Here is a 19,280-nt window from a genome sequence, read left to right on the forward strand (position 1 = left end):
ACAAAATCAGTGATTAATCATATGCCTATGTATATTTTGTTTTACAATTAATGATCATATTATTAAATACAAATTCCTTTCGGAGGAATTTAACGAGTTTTTATTTTATAAGAGAACAACGTAATGAGAATTGAGTAATGTTAATTTGTTCTAACTATAGATGTTTGCATTTTCATTACACAAGATTATTTGAATTTTTCTTTACAGGCAAATTAAACCTGAAACTTATTAAAATATGTTTCTTGATTTACAAATTCATTTGTTCCTAAAAAGGAAGTGTGTAAAATACAGTTTTGTGAATTAAATTGCTTTTAATGCTCCACTGATACTTGCTAATTAAAAGAACCTGTAGTTTTAAACTTTATAAAATGAGTGATATTCTTAGAAAATCCACTTTCCAGTTTTATTCTACATGTGTGATAAATTTGTGTTTTTATGCAGCATGTTTGCTACACCTGTGCTTTTGAATTAACTTGACAGTTTCTAATTGCTTGTTCCTCCTTCAGAAACCTTTAACTTTATGTGCAAAAGCCTCATGTTATAAGGTCATATCCATATAAAAGGCCATTTATTAGCCCACGCTTGGTGTGATTTATTAATTTCTGATAACCTAAGGTATCAACCATTTCTAGAAATCCTGGATGTAGAATTTAAAAGTTAAATCAGCATTGTGCCTCTGAGACTTCCACAGAAGAAATTCTATCTTCTTCCATTGAACTATTTTAAGATGAGGGCTTCATGGCACCTTCCTTGTGGTTCCCTTTGCTTGGGCATTGTTTTACCTACAAATATAAATCAGTCTCTAATACTTTAAAAAATAAATCTGCTGGTTGTCATGGCATCATAACCAAGAGCCTGTTGTTTATGGTCTGGAACTAGTAATACTAGTCAGAGCAACACTGGCGAAGATAAACTTGACTGTTGAATACAAGAAAATTTGGTAGAATGTCATGAAAATTTTATCTCAGTGAGGGATGTGTATAGAGAAATTTCTCCTGGATTCAGCCTATCAAGTGGAATTAGACATCTAGGAGACTCTATAGTTGAATCAAGTAAGTTGATAATTCCTCAAACCTCTCATCAGTATCAGTCTGAAAGCCTGAAGGAGCCAGATTCTAGAAAAGGTCACCAGAGTTTAAATAACCCTGTCAGTCATTTAGTCTCTGAATCAGTTGAGGAATCAAGGCATAGAGGAGACAGGCAATGAGGTTTTAATTAGGTAGTCTGTAGATCACTTTGAGCTCTTGGGAGATAATTTTACTTTAACCAAACCAGAGAGCGTGCACATTTGAGGTCAGATGTCATGTTCTGTGGGGAAAGACCATCTTATTATACACACACACACAGACACACACACACTTTTTACTCTGAAAGATGGACTCTCTTGCAATTTAAATTCAGATACATAAATTCTGTCATGTTCAAATGAAATCTATCCATTGTATATATTCAGTTTACATTCAGAAAGGAAGAAAAAGTGAGGAGTGTTTGAACAGGGGACCAAGGTTTGGGGGAATGCGGTTTAGATTCTTTATTCATCCACTGACTGGTCACGAATAAATTACCTTCTGAGTTGCATCATGCATAGAATTTTTTACAACTGATGACATAATAATGATTGTTGAAGTAAGGTGTAAAATATGTAGCCTGAGTGAATTGAGGATGCAATTTAATTGCCTTTTCAAACAAATATTCACTCCTCCCTTTCTCACAACCCTTGATACTCCTTGGGAGTTGAAGGTGAGCTCCTTTTTGAGAGGTACATTAACTTCCTTAAACCAGAGGAATGCTTATTATTAAATTACAGTCCAACCTTAGTGGTGGGCAGTAGCCTTATGTGTGGGCTTCCCTGCCCCAAAATAGTTCTCTCACAGGTCTATTGATTATTCCAAGCATTCTATCAGAAGGCTTTGTCTTAAATAAAATACAAATGCCCAGGACAAATAGAAAGAGATGGATCATTTCTACCTTAAAATGAACAGAGTTTCATCAGATTCTTTGAGAACAGGTTGTATCCATGGGGCATGAAGGCCTGGACCTCTGAGCAGGAGAGAGAGGATGGTGGCATCTGAGTGCCGTCTGGAAGGAGAGGAAAGGCTTTGAAGACATGCATCTCCTTTTCTATATTTTCACCTCAACCTTGCCTTTATTTACAGAAACAGGGCCTCAGAGTGGTTTTGAACCTACCACATGGGCCAGCCACAGCAGTTAGGATTACTTGGGCCTTGAGTAACAGAGGTACTCAGAATAATGGCGTAAACAAGATAGAAGTTTACCCTCTCTCTCACATAAAAGAAGTTCAGAGGTTGGCAGCACAGGACTGGTATGGAGGTTACATAAAGCCATCAAAGAATCAGGCTCCCCCTAATACACTGTTCAGAGAAACATAATTGTATCTTTGTTCTTAGAGTTCAAGATAGTTGCTGGAGCTCTAGCCATTACATCTGCTTTCCTGAAATGGAGAAAGGAGACTCCAACAGAATGGAGAAAGGAAAGAAGGGCAGGTCCTCTGTCTCTTACGAAGACTTAATGAAGGTTCCATATAACACTTTCATATACATCTCATTGGCCAGAACTTAGAAACACAGTTTCAAAGGCTTCAAGGAAGTCTGGGAGTTATAGTCTTTTAGTTGGCCAACTCATTGACAGCCAGTTAAAAATTGAGGATTTTGTTAATTTGAGAGAGAAAGGGAGATATTTTTTAGGTAACTAGACATGCCTTTCAAAGTAGCTAACATTTATTAAATGCTTATTATATATGGCTAGTTATTGTGCTAAGCACACGCATTATTTTATGTAATCCTCACAGTGTCTCTATGAGACAGATACTATCATTATCCCCATTTCACAGATGAGGAAACTAAGGCTCAGAGAGGCTTGCCTAGGTTGCACAATAAGTAGTAGAGTGGGATCTCAAGTCCAGGTCTGGCTCCAGAGCCTCTGTGGGTCTGTCATTTTATCTCTGTTGCCATAGTTTTGGGAAACCATTCTCTAACAAAGATCTCTAAATGTTAATGCCACCCTAACAAACACAAAGCACCTAAGCCATTTATCACTTGCTCCTTTGTATTTTTTTTAAATCAATGGCATTAATGTTGCTTTAACAAAAACATAGGTGAAAAATTGAACATGTGCCTCACTGGCAACCTGTACTTCTTAGAAATGTTCATTTAAATGATCTAACAAAAAGGAAAAAGAAATAAAATGAAAAAATACAAAACCAACAACAGAAAAAACTAAAAAGTTAAAATTTTAAAAAAAGATCTAACAGATGGGACTCATTGGGCTAAAAAGTAAGAGTGAACCGAGATCTTCAAATTCCCTTTCTAAGTCTAATCCACTAATTAACTTCCTTTTCAGTTTAACATGTGAAAGAGAACTAAAGTAGGGTTAAGAAAGCAGGGAGACTGCTGTGCTTTAAGGAAACAGAATTGACTGGACTCACATTGAACTTGAATTTGAATCTCAGCTCACTTAGCCAATCTGGGCATCTGTATTAGTCTGGGAGAAACAGAACCAACAGGAGATTAGATAGATAGATAGACAGATAGATAGATAGATATGGGAGAGAAATTGATTATAAGGAGTTGATTCGTGCGGTGTGGAGGCTGAGAAGTCCCCACATCAGCAGGCAGCAAGCTGGAGAGCCAGAAGGTAGTTCCAGTCCGTCCAAAGGCCTGAGAACCGGGAGAGCTGATGGTGTAAGTTCCAGCCCGAGTTCAAGTCCAAAGCAGGAGAAGACCATGTCTCACCTCGAAGACAGGCAGAGAGAGCAAATGCTCTCTTACTCAGCTCTTTATTCTATTCAGGCCCTCAATGTATTGGATAAGGCTCACCCATGTTGTTAGGAAAACTAGTTTATTTATTCCACAGTTTTTGAATGCCTCCTACCATGCCAGCTACTTGTAGATGTACTGGGGATGTATAATAGATGTGAATAAAAACAGACCCTGTTACTTCCTCTCAGGGCATTTATATTCTAGGGAGGAGAAACAGACAATAAACAAATAAACATATAGTATGGCAGGTGTAAGTGCTAAGAGAAAAAATAAAGCTGAGTTAATACAGATTAAGCATTCAGAACAGTGCCCGGCACATAGTAAATGCTTAGTAAATGGAGGTAGTTAGTGTCATCCTCATCGTCATTGTCATCTTCCTCGTCATCGAAGTGGGGATGGCAACAGCTCCTTGTCTGCCTCTCAGCGTAAAGGTGGAGATCAGGGATGATATTAATAGTAATTTCAGGTGGTTTTTATATATATACATGGTTTTTCCTTATAATCCGTATATATTAGTTTTGTACAAAAAGAAAAAGGATGGTTACTTCCTGTAAGAAAACCAAATCAATAGGAAATGTGAACAGGGCTGTGACTGGGTTAGTGGAGAAGTGAAAAGGCAAAAATGGAAAAATGGTGACCCAAAAGGTTAAAAGGAACATTCAAACCAAAACTGGCCTTCATCAGTCTGGTAAGGGGCTCATCATAAAACAGTGGTTTGAAGTGTTAAGCCTGTCCCCTCAGACCAAAATCTCAAAAGGTAATGCTGTATTTTAGGGGGAAAACAATTATTTGTCCTATATTAATATTTCTTTACTTTGCCTAGGTTTTACAGCATTATACTCAGTGTTTTGAAAAACAAGGCGCTTACCATCAGTAAGCAAATTCTAACGGAGATTAACACAGATGTCATGGTAAATCCACGTGAAATTGATTGTTAATTATGTGTAATTGATGATTACTCTCTCCATACATCAGTGACACACATGGCTAGCCAGAGTCAAGAGATAATCCATCTTCAAACTCCATTAAATTAAGAGGAAAGAACTGAGAAAATGAAGATTTATCCAACCCTTACCATGAGGCACGTGCAGGATCCCATTCATTTCTCACAGCAGTCCTATGAGGCAGGTATTCCTAATCCCAAGGTTACTAATGGGAGCCGGGGCTCCAGATAATTAGCTCAGGGTCACACAGATAGTAAATGAATGCTCCAAAATCTCAGCCCAGTTCCATCCCCAAGGCCCATCAGTTCCCCACTGCACAGCCGCCTTCGGGAAGGATGTGCAGGACAGGTGGGGAGAAGAAGGGTGGAGCCTGATCTAAGAGCTAAAACTCAAAGAGTTGAAACTTTTATACTGCACGCTCTGATTGCCACTTATAAAAACTTGATTGAGCTTTCCACATTGTTGATGTGGGTTACAAAATGGGCAAACCCAAACGGCTTTGGGTTTGCACACTCAGCTTTAATATTAGGATATGTTCATTTGGGGGGCAGCCTCTTTAAAACATAGCTTTTCATATAGCTGTAGTGTTCTATGTGTCAACACCACCTGTTTAGCTGTGTGTTCTCACATGGCGATTAGTGCTAAGTATCCATTACTGGCTATTCCATGCACCTTTGTTTTCTGCCTTCTGAGCTCTAGCTCTAATTTGCCTAACAAATATAAACAGAGAACAGAAGCTGTCCCAGTACAAACCCAAGTCTTTTGAGCCTCTTGTACAGGAGTTATTTGGAAAACAGGGTTTCTGAATGCACACAGGTATCCACGCTGGCCTTTACATATCTTTGAACCAGTTTAAAATGTTAAAATAAAAAGCTAATTATTTTTAGAGGAGATGGGAGGGAAGACACTGTTTATTATTTCAAGCCCTTCTTAGAAAACTCCACCTCTGAGGACTGCTGAGGAAAGCTTCCTTGGCTGGCTTTGTGAGCCTCCCACAAACCAGGAGCTAATGCATTCTTCTATAAGAAGAAACATGCCCCAGGCAAGGTTGAAAGGTCATTCTGAAAAAGCCCAAGATACTTGCCACATCCTATCAGAAGATTTTTCTCTGTGCCTCCAAGAGGTTTTTGGATTTTTTTGTTTTGGTCTGGTTAAGTATTTATTTTAGCTCAAGGACGTTTGAAGTATTTGAAATATATATTTCTGTAGTGAAAATGCAAATTCATTGCTTTGAGAGGGACTACAAAGAGGTCTGAGTCTCAGAACAAAACACTGAACAAAGAGAAATAAGGCATAAGGATATGTAAAAGGCTCCCCCAAATGAAAACCTCTCTGGAATACCACATTCTCCGTGATGCCACCTGGAAAACTTTTAAAAAGCAGTCTATTTAGAGATCCTGGGCTGACAAAGTGTTTCCATATATCCTTGCCCTGGCTTTATTACTAGACACTTAGATGGAAAGAAAGAGAGGTATTGGGATCACATGACTCCCTGCCAACTTCTGAATTCTAATCTTGGCCTTGACACAGACTGACTTTAGAGACCAGGTTCGATAGTTTAACCTGGATTCCTCTTCCTGCCAAAACGATTGAGATTAGTAAAATTTCCATTGGAAGACTCTCTAAAGACAGCTGTTGTTTTTTTCTTTAATTTTTAAAAAAAATGTTATTGAAATATAGTTGATTTACAGTGTTGTGTTATTTTCAGGTGTACAGAAAAGTCATTCAGTTGTTTATATATTATATATATTCTTTTTTTTACATTCTCTTCCATTATACGTTATTACAAGATTTTGAGTATAGTTCCCTGTGCTCTACAGTAGGTCCCTGTTGGTTATCTATTTTATATAGAGTAATGTGTATATGTTAATCCAAAACTCCTAGTTTATCCCTACCCCTGCCAGGACATCTGTTTGATAAGAACTTTATATGTAGATGTCTTTTAGGGTACCCTGCTAATTAATGAGGTGAAATGCTCGCTAGCTCCTGCTTGGAATTTTTCTTTTCTCTCTGAGATTTGAGAATTAGTTATGGTTGGTGCTTATGAACTACAAATAAAACTGTCTTTTAAAAGAAGTGAACAATATGAACCGAAAACAAGTATTTGGCTTAGAAATGAAAAAACAAAAACGTGTTAGAAAGTATAGTTTAGTAAAAACAAAACATTTCTAAAGCATGTTTCATATCAAGAACCCTTCTCAGAGTATTTTATCCAAACTATTACATTCTGAAATATAGTAGTATGACTTAAATGAGTAGAATGCTTTAATAACAGACAATCAGAATGTTTCATTTGTATTGGGTAATTAAGGTACTTAGCTTTGTTTATTATTATTCATCAAAACCAAATATATAATACCTATACATAGAATAAATCATGGGCATTTTCCTTAGATTTATTGTCTCAAAATGGACTAGAAATATTGACCAGTAAAAATCATGTGAAGGGAATGAAGATCTAAATCTGTTGAGCCGGGTGATCCATTTCAACATAACTCACTTGATTATCTGATAGAATTTTAGCACTGAATGGGCCTTTAGAAATGATCAAATTAACCTCCTCATTTAGGGAGACCATCACAGAGACTCAGATTAAGTGATTAACTAAAGTCCCAGGTTGGAACTGTAACCCAGGTTTTTATTTTAATTCAAATTAGTAAATAGGGCCCTACTATGTATGTGCTACTGTGATGGGAGCTTTAGGCAAGACAGTACCGGAAGTCTGGCAAATAAAAGCTAAACAAGGACTAAATAGCAACAGCTAACCTATATCTGGTACTATTCTAAGCAATTTATATAATTAGCTCTTTAAATTCTTCCAACGGCCCTACAGGGTACATGAGGCACAGAAAGGTTAAGTACTTTGCCCAAGGTCACACAGCTAGGAAGTCTCAGACCAAGCAGAGTCAAAAGGCTCAGCTCGCACACTGTACTCCCTTTTTCTCAATAGATTTATTTATTTTATTAATTTAATTTTGTCTGTGTTGGGTCTTCGTTGCTGCGCACGGTCTTTCTCTAGCTGCGTCAACTGGCGGCTACTCTTCGTTGCCGCGGGCGTGCTTCTCATTGCGGTGGCTTCTCTTGTTTCAGAGCACAGGCTCTAGGCACACGGGCTTCTGTAGTTGTGGCACGAGGGCTCAGTAGTTGTGGCTTGCAGGCTCAGTAGTTTTGGCACACGGGCTTAGTTGCTCCGTGGCATGTGGGATCTTCCCAGATCAGGGGTTGAACCCGTGTCCCCTGCATTGGCAGGCGGATTCTTAACCACTGCGCCACCCAGGAAGACCCAGTACTCCCTTTTTAATGGTGATTATAACTTAAGGCAGACCATTATGTACCAACAGAAAGGTTCAGCTAGAGGGCTTTGGAGTTTCAAAGAGAGAGGTCCACCCTGAGGATTAAGAAAAATTCAGAGAGGAAAGGGTCTGAAAATGGACAGGATTTTACGAGTAGGACAGATGGAGAGAAGTTGGGGAAGGTTTTTGAGGCAATAGCAATGTGAGCCAAGGCATCCAATTAGGACAAACACAGGCATATTCATAGAATTTCCCTCTGGAGCCATATCTAGAGAGAAAGGAAAAAAAATCAGAAGTTGAAAGATTTCAGGAGAGTACCAAATGAGATTCTAAACGACATAAGCAGCAAAAAATGGTTAGACATCTGGTCAAAAGCAATTAGAAAGCTCAGAAATCTTTCTTGCATAGATTAACAAAGGCCTCTCACCTTTCTTCTTTTTTTCTCTCTTCTTTTTAATAAGTGGAGTGAGAGGTATTGAATTTGAGAAACAGGTTTTTGTGTCAAGTTCTAAACCATTTTCCATTAAAAGGAAAGGATTCCATATCATTCTTTCCATTTTAGTTGATGCTACAATTCCAAGGGTTTCAGGTCTTTTATGATTTTAAAATTCTAAGTGTCTGATGTCCTCAGCTTAAATATTTCATATACTAAACCATATAACTTAAATGTCTAATACACACGTGTTATGTTGAAGACATGTGAAACATTTCCCTGAAAAGAATTAATGCCAGTGACTTTGAAATTCTAGTAAATTTGTTGGCCTTTCATTATACATGTATTTTCCCCCTCAGCGTTGCCAACTGCTTGAAACTCTCCCTTCACCACTTCTGCTGCCACTGTGTTCACTATGGCCCTGGTTAATATGTATTCCAAGTGCCAGTTTGTGGGTATTATTCTTTCAGTAGCTTAAACTTGTATTTCAGGGCCTCTGAAGACTTCTTATGAAAACGCTTTTTGAAACAAGGACTTTCTGATGACCTTCCCTATCACTGACTTTCTCTGTTGACTTGTTGGGCGAGGATTAAGTCTCTTTGCAGCTCAGTTTCTTTGATGGATAGAACAAAGACCATCCCTCTGCTCTCAACCTTCAGGTGTGTGAGAGTAAACAAGTGAGCATTGACACTAAGCACTGGCTGAGGCTCTTGTGAGCTTTAAAGATTTGGTGGGGGGGGGTGGTATTTCATGATTTTTGTAGCAACCGTGAAACACACTGTTTGCCAGTTACCACTGTAAGTGCTTGGCATGTATTAATTCATTTTATCTTCACAACAACCTTAGAGGTATGATTCTTATTCCTAATTACAGGTGAGAAAACTGTGGAACGTGATAAAAGGCAAAACAAGGATCTGAACCCAGGCAGTCTGGTTCCTGAATTTAACCATTAGATCTGTTGAGAAATGGAATAGGTTATCTTTTAAGACGGTGCTCTCCTCCTTTGTAGAGTGGCTGCCCAGCACTTGTATGGAGAGGGTTTGTGATTTGTAAGTTTCTAGGATTTATGGAATGCCATTATTCAGCGTTTGTTCCAAATCTCAGAATCTGTTCCCTGTCTCTAAGTCAGTTAAATGGAAAGTACTAAAAGCATAGTTGCCTCAGCTCTAAAATTATTAGAGGATCATCTCTGTTGCATCCAGGTGATGCACACTGAGAGGCTGGGAGGAGCCTTTCAATAAATTTATAGGTCCCATTAATATATTGATGGCAAACAGCCCTGTCATCAATGAGTTAGACTTGTGAGATATTTCCATGTATGGTGTTGGGTGCTGGGCTAGATAGAGGTCTCCACAGCTCTGTGTAAACCTCCCAAGGACTTCCTGGAGAAGCTGACACCTGATTTTATGACAAAGGAAGGGTGGGAAGGACCTTCCAAAAAAGCAATTCGTGTGTGAGGGAAAGCACGGATGCATGAAAGTGCATTGCCTATGCAGGGAACTCCATGTGCTTGAATATTGCGAGATGATTAGCAAATCATTCGTGTCAGAATACAGGGAACGTTAAGCTGGACTTTGTTCAAATCCTCTGCCCTTACCAATTTCTCTTTACCCCACTACAAATGGAGTGCTTGAGAGACAAGAAAGGAAAACATCTTCTGCAAAATTAGAAGTTCCTGGATAAAATGACATTCATTTTATGTTAAAAATCCCTGATCATTGTGAAGTGGGAAGATATCATACCAAATTGTTCATTGCTCTCATGAAAAATAATCCTGATGAACCTAGTATAAATCAATAGAGAATAAAATATAATTGGATTTCTAGTAATAGAATGTAAAGGAATCAAAAAAGATAAGGCCGGGCTTCCCTGGTGGCGCAGTGGCTGAGAGTCCGCCTGCCGATGCAAGGGACACTGGTTCGTGCCCCGGTCCGGGAAGATCCCACATGCCGCGGAGCGGCTGGACCCGTGAGCCATGGCCGCTGAGCCTGTGCGTCCGGAGCCTGTGCTCCGCAACGGGAGAGTCCACAGCAGTGAGAGGCCCACGTACCGCAAAAAAAAAAAAAAAAAAAAAAAATATATATATATATATATATATATATGTATAGTTAAATTTAGCACTTTGAAAAAGATGACTAATGCCCTGCTTTAACTTAAATATAACAGTCAAAGATAAAAGCACATAGCAAATCCTTGTGTCAACCCTGCACCTACCAGATAGTTCCTGGGTTTTCCTCCTTAATGAGCACTTGATGATTGATCACCAATCAGTTTGAGAGCTAATTAAAGTCACTAGAGTGATAGATACCCCAGTTTAAGATTCATCAGTATAATAGTACATTAGAGTATACAGGCATTGTTCATTTCTAGATATTTTCTGTGCAGCAAAGCAGAATGAGTATGGCCTCAGAGCCCATGGAAAATTCTAGGAGGAATCTTATGTCCTCGGCATAGCATGGTATACTGTTTGCTGCCTCAATCAACAGAAGCAGGAGATAATTAGTATAATTTGTTGTTAATGGGTTTTTCCTTTTGATTAAAATTTATCTGCCATCTACCCTGACACTGAAAAAAATCAGCCTCTTTAGCAACTGAGAAGTATATTTTATATATATGTATTTCCCCAAACAATAAATACTTGTGATACTTAGTTGTTGAAATCATGGACTCATAGAATTTTAGAGTTGGAAAAGCCCTGAGCAATTACATGGTCCAGCCACGTCCTTTATAGGTGAGAACGCTCTGGGCCAGCAGGGTTAGACAGACCCTTGCCACAAGGTCACAGTCAAGGCCTGGCAGACTGAGGGTTCACACTCTTGGATATTTAGGACCTGAAAGCTCCTTCCACTATCACAGGCTCTTGTAGGTTCTTGTTGAAGATGGAGAAGAAGATAGTAAATCTCCAACAGAAAACAAAACATGAATGACAGTCCGGATGCTCTTTTCATATAGACTGCTAGATGCCATCCTATGTTATTTCCTCTGAGCATCATCAGATATTCTCCATTTCAGGGGATGTATTAAAATTCTCATGGAAAGAGGCCTTTTAGTTGCATGATCAGTTTTTCTATGGTCAAACCTCTAGTTTGCGCTTTTTCTTTCATTCCACAGTTTTCAAAGTGTTTGAGGTTCATAGTTTTATTTGATTGGTTCCCTAATTTTGGTCCTGTCAGGAGGCCTCATGTTGCCATCTCTAATAGATGAAAGTTACACTGAGGGTCAGAAAGGCTGAGGTTACAGAACTATTTTGCAGCAAAGCTAGGACCAAAATCCAGGTCTGTTGGATTTTATAGACCTACAAAATGCTGTTCTTTGTAATTACTCCTGAAACAAAACCTTTAACACCACACTGAACAGAACAGAACAGAATTATTTTGGGGACTTTCATTAGCCTTACTTTCTCCCTTTGCATATGTGTTCTCTGTTTTTCCCTTTGTTTTGTTTATTCTCTGTATCTCTGTTGCCCTGTCATTTGGTTGGTTAGCAGCCAGCAGGGTCCGGAGTCCCAGACAATGCCTTTTGTTCAAAGCATTTGTTTGGATTATAAATATAATTCGATGATAAATTCATACTGTTTTACTGATTTCATTTCAGTGGAGCCACAACATACCTCAAGTTTTCTTTGATAAACTAGCTATAAAGACGGGATCTCATGCTATTTAATCGTTCATCTTGAACTATCTGCTCATTTCTAAAGCGCTTTGCTGAAATTCTTCCCATACACATAAATGGAAGTATCACTTCTTTCCTTTCCTTTACCTCTGTTGGAAATGATAGTCTTTCCCGTCATGGAGAAATCATTACCTATTATTAAAATGAAATCTTTTGTGGTAATTTTTTCACATAGCAGTAGCTGACATTTACTGTGCACTTATTACATGTCAAGCTCTTTTTTCTGTGCTCTTTACATGTCATGACACATCTAATCCTTCCAACCACCCTATGCATGCAGTGAGTAAGAATGTTATGCCCATTTTACAGGGAAGAAATGAAGGCACAGAAAGGTTAAGTTACTTGCTGCAGATCACACAGCAAGTGCAGAGGCAGGATTTGAGCCCAAGTAGTCTGTTCTGTGGGTCTAAGCTCTTAACTGCCAGTATACTACCTCTCAAAGTGAGTTCTCCGATAAACGTTACTTTTCAAATATAATTAAGTTTTGTAAATTCTGCTTTCATTGACTTATAGTGAACCATACAAGCCTGGGGAAAGGAAGTGGGAAAGTTCATCATTGTAACAGTGCTATTGACCCCTCATTACCTCGGGGATCAGCAGCTTTTCCAGCCCTGATGCCACAAATGAGAATAAAATACACTGATAAGTGTCCCTCACAGGCCTTAAGTGGGAGATGGGGCATTGGGGTGGGAACTGAAATCCATTGTGGGCATTGACTGAGTAGCATTCATGTTCTGGGTGGGATTCTCCTGTCTTTACATCTTTATATAAATAAAATATATCCCCCCCTCCCACCCCAACTTTCTCTCCAGGTGAGCTCCCAGACTTAAATAGAAGCTGATTAAAAGGAAGCCTAGGAGTCTTCTCCACCTGACTTGCACTCAGCCTACCTACCCTGAAGTCCGTGGGTGCTTCCCTCCCCACCTCCTATTTGTCTTCAGTAAGAGTAGGTCTGCCTTTGTGTCTTTACCGGGTAGGGACTGTGTCTTTCATCTCTAGCTTCAGAGCCTAGCACGATGCCTGGCTTACAGATACTCAGTAGCTGTTTGGTGGATGAGTAAATGCAGATCACTATGCACTGCTCCCTGAAACCTGGGTAATTTTCCAGTAAATTACACTTAATTTTCCAGTAACTGTCAGCATACATCAAAAAGGGTGTTAATGATGAGGTGGACATTGCGGAGAGGCTAGAAGCCTTCCTAAGTGTGACTTCAGGTGGTGTGTTTTATGAACATGTAGGTATCTATGCCATCAACTCCTGGGTACTCGTCACTGGTATATTAGATTAGTTTTTAAGAGGTTTTGGCTGTCCCGAGTTGTAATATGAAACAGCAGGAGAGGCCTCCATCAGGTCTGCTTTTGCTGTACTCAGTTCTCCAGCTGCTTTGTCTTTGGGAGGCACTGGCCTGCACCTCTCTGCTTAGAGCCAGAACATGAAGCCAGTTAGTCTGGCCGCGGAGCCTGTGTACTCGCTTCTACATCATACCTTAGAAACTGTCAAGAAAGAGAACTGCCCACCCTGTTCCTGTGCTTCCCAGGCATTGTATCACTTAATCCCAATTTCACCTCAGAGGAACTGGGGCTCAGGAAAGTTAAGAAACTTGCCCAGCTGATACGCAGTAGCACGAGAACTCAAATCCAGGTCTGCCTGGCTCTGTATTCGTCGCCAAGGTTGGCTCAGTATACTGAAGGGCAGGAAAGCTCAAGGTTGCTGGTGTAAAGATCGCAGCATGCAGTGTTATGATGCTGTCTGAGAAGTAGCTCTTGCCCACTGCCCCTATTTAAACCAAGCTCCAAGGACACAGCTTGGCTCAGCAGAGGCTATAGTCTACACAGAGGAACAGAGGCTATGTGAGCCCCTGAAGGAGCCAGGCTTACAGCACAGCTCCTGGGGCTCAGCCTAGGGTGGCCCGGGAGCCCTGCCTTCCCCATGAACCTGAGAGCTTCGTGGGAATGGACTTCCAAGGTGGTGGTCCCACCCTGATGGTTTTGTTAATCTGGCACCGGCAGAAACTCGGTTACAGTTAGAGCCCTCTCCTGTATTGATTATAGAAAGGAGATCTTTCTCTTAGGTTGTTGGTATTTAAGGAGACCTAAAGAATGTAGTTTCTCAGGAGAGCTTTTTGTGATTGATGGATTTAGTAAAACAGCAGGCTGTGTGTGGAATTAGGAAATACTGTCACTAACATACTGCTTTTTACCAGCCCACCTGCCAACCACAACACCCTTTTTTTCTGAGATGCCATAAATCCCAGTGCTAACTGTATTTCACAAATGATTTAGAAATGTTTGCCATCCCATCAGTCCAGTCCCAGGTATTTACTGGTGGTACTGTTTTGGGTGCCAGGGATGGAGAGGAACAATGCTGGTCACATAGTATTTGTTAAATGAATAAATGAATGGGCAAGCTGAATATAAAAGGATTCCTGTCCTTCATTTGTTTCTCACCAGATGCCTATTTTACTCCTCCTGTATATAAGGCAATATTAAGGACCTGGAGTTGCCTAAAATATTATTGGTGGCCTCACTGAACTTACAGGACAATCCATGATACTGAATGGTACACAGATATCTGTAACACACGGCACAGAGTCTGAAGTGCTATCAGTAAGTAGGTCCTGGAGGTCGGAAGAACAAGACCACTGTGGCTGGGGACCCAGGGAACACTTAGCAATAGGTGAGCTTTGACCTTGCCCTGGAGGATGAGTCAAAATGGTAACAGCAGGGGATGCTTGGGGAGGGCATCCCAGGCAGTGGGATTGGATTGTCTTGGGAAAAGGCCACGGAGGCAGGAAAGTACAAATTTTGAGGAGGGAGTTAAGTGACTGACTCAGTAGTATACAGAGTGCTGCCTGGGCTGGTGTTGGGAGCAGAGCGTGAGAGCATTTGAACTCCGTGGTGGAGGGAGCCGTGTCAAGTTTAAGAAAAGGTCAGAGAGAGTGAGAACCGAGAAAAGGCCCTGGAGCTGTCATTCTGGATTCTCCTTCCTCCTTCCCATTCCCTCTTCTTCATGCTAAATCAGGTCGCTTCACATCCTGCCTGTCTTCACCGAATTACTGCTAAGGTACTGCTTTGACCATACTGTTCACACCTCTGTGGACTCACCAACCCCCTTCAGAGTAAATTCTATACTACTTAGTTGGGGTTTCAAGGCTCTCCTCATCTGGCCCAGTCTTATTCTTCAGCTCAGTTACCCCATCATCCACTACCCTGGACTCCCTTCTCCACCATCTTGGTCTCCTCATGCCCACCTCACCTGTGTGGGTCGCCTACCCCGTTACATCTTTCCTGATACTGTCCTCTCAGCCCAAATGCCCTCTCACTTCATCAGTGTCCATGAGAATCTCCAAGGCCCATTTTTTAAATTCTAAAAACTTAAACTCTTAGAAGATGGAAACCAAGTCTTTATTTTTATACCCATCAGTGCCTTACAGGTGCTAAACACCAAGCAGATGTTGAATAAATAAATTATTATCTTTCATTCCTTCTTTTCCTCCATTCCTAAATATGACCAAGAGTAACTGTATCCCCCAGATAAAGAGGCCTTCCATTTGTATAATGCATTAGACCTTCTGAAGGTCACGGCATAGCAGTCCAGAGCACTGAATCTGGAGCCAGACTGCTGGGGTGCCACCCATTGCTTTGCCGATTATCAGCTGTGTGACCTTCAGCAAGTTACTTAACCTCTCTGTGCCTCACTTTTCTCGTCTGTAATATGGGGAGAATAAAGGTACCTATCTCATAAGCGTTTTTAGAAGGATTAAATAAGCTATTATTGGGCTGTCCAAAAAGCTCGTTCGGGTTTTGCCGTAACATCTTATGGAAAAACCCAAATGACCTTTTTGGCAACCCAATATTTGTAAAATGCTTAGAACAATGTCTGGCATGTAGTAGGAATTATATAACGTTTGTTTAGCTAAATAGATACACATTACATATATCTCCATATATATATATATATATATATATATATATATAAGTGGTATAGATTATATACATATATATACACACATATGTAGTAGGTACTCAGTAAAGGTACAGTTGTACCCACACACAGGGACCATGTACAATTGGGTATCCGCAACAACCTTGTAAGGTGAGCAGAAGTGTTAAATGACTCTCCACACCTAGTAACTGGTAGATCCGTTCCTGGAACCATGTCTTCTAACTTCTGAGCCAGAAGTCAAAAAGTAGAATTTATACCCTTAATCGACTGATCTCCAACACATGGATAGTTTTCAGATACACCATGACTTCTTGACACTGAATATTGAAATTTATTATAGATACTTTAATTACTTTGATTTAAAGTACAAGAGTAGTGTCAGATCCATTAGATAGGGTCTGTCAGTAAGAAATATACAGTTTCTGTCCAAAGTTTTTATATAGGATTTCACATGAGGTGAGAGGTACATGAGGTAAAGAGAGATTGGTAAGGGCAGAGGATCTGAACAAAGTCCAGCTTAATATTCCCTTTATTCTGACATCAATGATTTGCTAATACTCTGGCAATATTCAAGTGTCACAAAGAAATCCATGATGTGGTCACTTTCTACTTGACTATATTCTTCTTGCAGTTGAAGACAGAGCAGGGAAGATAAATTGAGCGTGTTCAATGGAGAATTATGCCTGAGGTTTTAGTAGAAAAGAATTCAAATAGGAACATATGCTATTGGAGTACCTTTAAATGGATATATACCTATCATGTCATTTGGTATGCAAAGGCTTGTGTTTGCATTAAGCTGATGGAGAAGCTGTTATTTTCTTTGCAGTATATATTCAAAAGCTTTCTTTTACTTCTCTGTAAAAGAGAGAACTGTCTGTTATTTTAAATACAAAACACATTTAACTTCTGTCAACAGCTTACATTTTAAATAATGCAGTTTGTACTGGCATTCATTGTCTGCAATTAGAGTTCTCGAGAAGCTTTTGGTTTTTTCTCTCCAACTTTTAAAATTCATTCATTGTAACTGTTGACATTTTGGAGAACAGTGGAAACCCTAAGTCAAACTGGAAAAACGGAACAAAGACATTACCTTTCTGGAAATTACTGTTGAACCGCGTGGAGAATCCTCAGCTATTGTGCTGAAGCACATTGTGCTGAAATATTTATACCCTCTTCTTGCTAGTGTTAGGTCAGACTCGAACGTTTTCCTTTTAACTCAGCCTACTTAACCAGAAACGTCATGCTAGCAGCCAGCTCAGAATCCTTAGTGCCTAAAGCTTAGTTTGTGCAAATTACCTGCTTACAGTAGGCCTCAGCATCTTAGTAAAGCAAGAGTCAGGAGTTCAGGTCTTTTCTTCAGGATGTATTTAAAAGCAAGATTTCTCAGTTACCCAGGTCTGTCTGGGATGCCTTTTCATCCAACTATGACGGGAGGCACGTGTTCTCATCTCTTCCTTCCTGTCAACTAGCAAGAAGACAGCCGAGCATCTGTGTGTCTGTGTGTCTGTGTGTGTGTGTGTGTGTGTGTGTGTGTGCGTGTGTCTGTGAGTGTGTGTGAGATTGGTTGTTTTCACCCTCTCATTTAAAGATGTAACAGGAACCAGGACCCAGACAGCCTGTGGGTTTGCTTCAGGCGGGGAATATAAACAGAGCCAAGCCTAGAAATGCCAGGTGTGCAGTAGATTGATTGACCTCCTTGTTTGCCCAGCTGCACGGGGACTCCCATTTCATTCCCCAGCTGCTTCCTAATGCTGTCTTATTTTTCTTTCAAACTGGAGTAGCCAACCAAACCACACCCCCAGACAGATTTGATAATTACTAAGAAGAGACAACTTTGCAGTTACACACAGCTCACAGAAAGCCGCCATGACTTTGTAGTTTGGCCCGCACTTTGTTCTTGTTCAGCAGTGCCTTTGACGTAATTAGCTAGCTTATGATTTTAAGGGAAGACATCATCAGATTTTATGAAAAGTAAAGCTCTTCATTAACCCTGTGTTTTACTCTTTAAAATAGTCATCTTAAGAGTGTGTATTAAGTTGAACCATAAGTGCTGATTTTCTACCTTTTTCATATAACCCACAAAAAACAGCAATTTGGTTCAACCTAAATAAATATATTTATTCCAGTGTTGCTTCCAGTCTTCAAACTATTTTAAAACTCATCTTTTGAAATGAGAAAAATCAAGTTCCTTACTTTAAAACATACATCAATCTCTTTAACACAACTATTCCTTAGTTATAAAATTGGCTCTGAATAACAGTTATTTACAGATGAAATAAAATCCATTTTATGTGGAGGAGAATTTGAGATAATTTTTGAGAATGTGCCGGTACTGATTACTTGGGTGCTGAGTTCTGGTACCTCAAGGAACCCTGAGACATCAGTTGGCATCGGAGTCATCACACCTTTAAATTTTTCTAAATTAAAGAATATTTAATTGGATTTACAATATATATGGAAAGGATACATTACAAAATTTCATCTCCTGTATATTCCTAAATCTATCAAAATGCAAATTACCTGTATCATTTCTAAGAGAAGAAACAAGATACTCTATATATGAAGGGTTTTCAGCACAGCTTTATTTATAAAACAAGAAGTTGAAATATTCTAAAATGTTCAACAGTAGGGAATTAAGTAAGTTATGGCACAGTCATATAAAGAAATATTATACAGCCCTTAAAATTATGTTTTACAAGACTATTTTGTGGTATAGGAAAATGTTGATATTTTTAAGTGGAAAAGGACATAGGAGATTAAAAATTGTAAATATAGTATGATTCAGATTTTTTTAAAGGAGAAATGATATGTGTCATTTTAAAATGAACAAGTGTGTGTGTGTATTTTCATAGGAAAAAGACTGCATAGCTGTATACCAAAATCTTATGTTTTTTATTTTCTACTTTATATTTTACTTTCTTTTTTGTATCGTGTTTTCTACATTGAACATAAAGTATTACTTTGTGCTCATAAAAAGTTTTTTTTTTAATTACAACTATATATGAACCTTATATTTACATTTTGTATTTTGACAAGTACATTTTAAGCAATAAAGTCCCTGTGTTAAGGGCTATATATTTATTTGGAGTTTTTTATAATTCCAAGGTTTGACTAAAATTTATCCATGCATAAGGGTTTATTCTTCAAATTAATAATGCAGAGGAGATTTTAGAGAAACACTTTTAAGTTTGAGAGAACTTTTTAAGTACACTG

At 39.2% G+C, this 19,280-nt stretch overlaps 1 protein-coding gene across 1 annotated transcript in view; it reads left to right on the forward strand.

The window, feature by feature from the left end:
- Nucleotides 1–19,280, forward strand: part of SRGAP1 (SLIT-ROBO Rho GTPase activating protein 1) — a 274,483-nt gene that overhangs the window by 159,876 nt on the left and 95,327 nt on the right. The gene's annotated exons all lie outside the window — the stretch shown is intronic.

The sequence above is a fragment of the Delphinapterus leucas genome, chromosome 11 (assembly GCF_059928025.1).
Source record: "Delphinapterus leucas isolate spDelLeu-1000000601 "Yukka" chromosome 11, BTC_Dleu_Yukka2, whole genome shotgun sequence".
Classification (NCBI taxonomy): domain Eukaryota; kingdom Metazoa; phylum Chordata; class Mammalia; order Artiodactyla; family Monodontidae; genus Delphinapterus; species Delphinapterus leucas.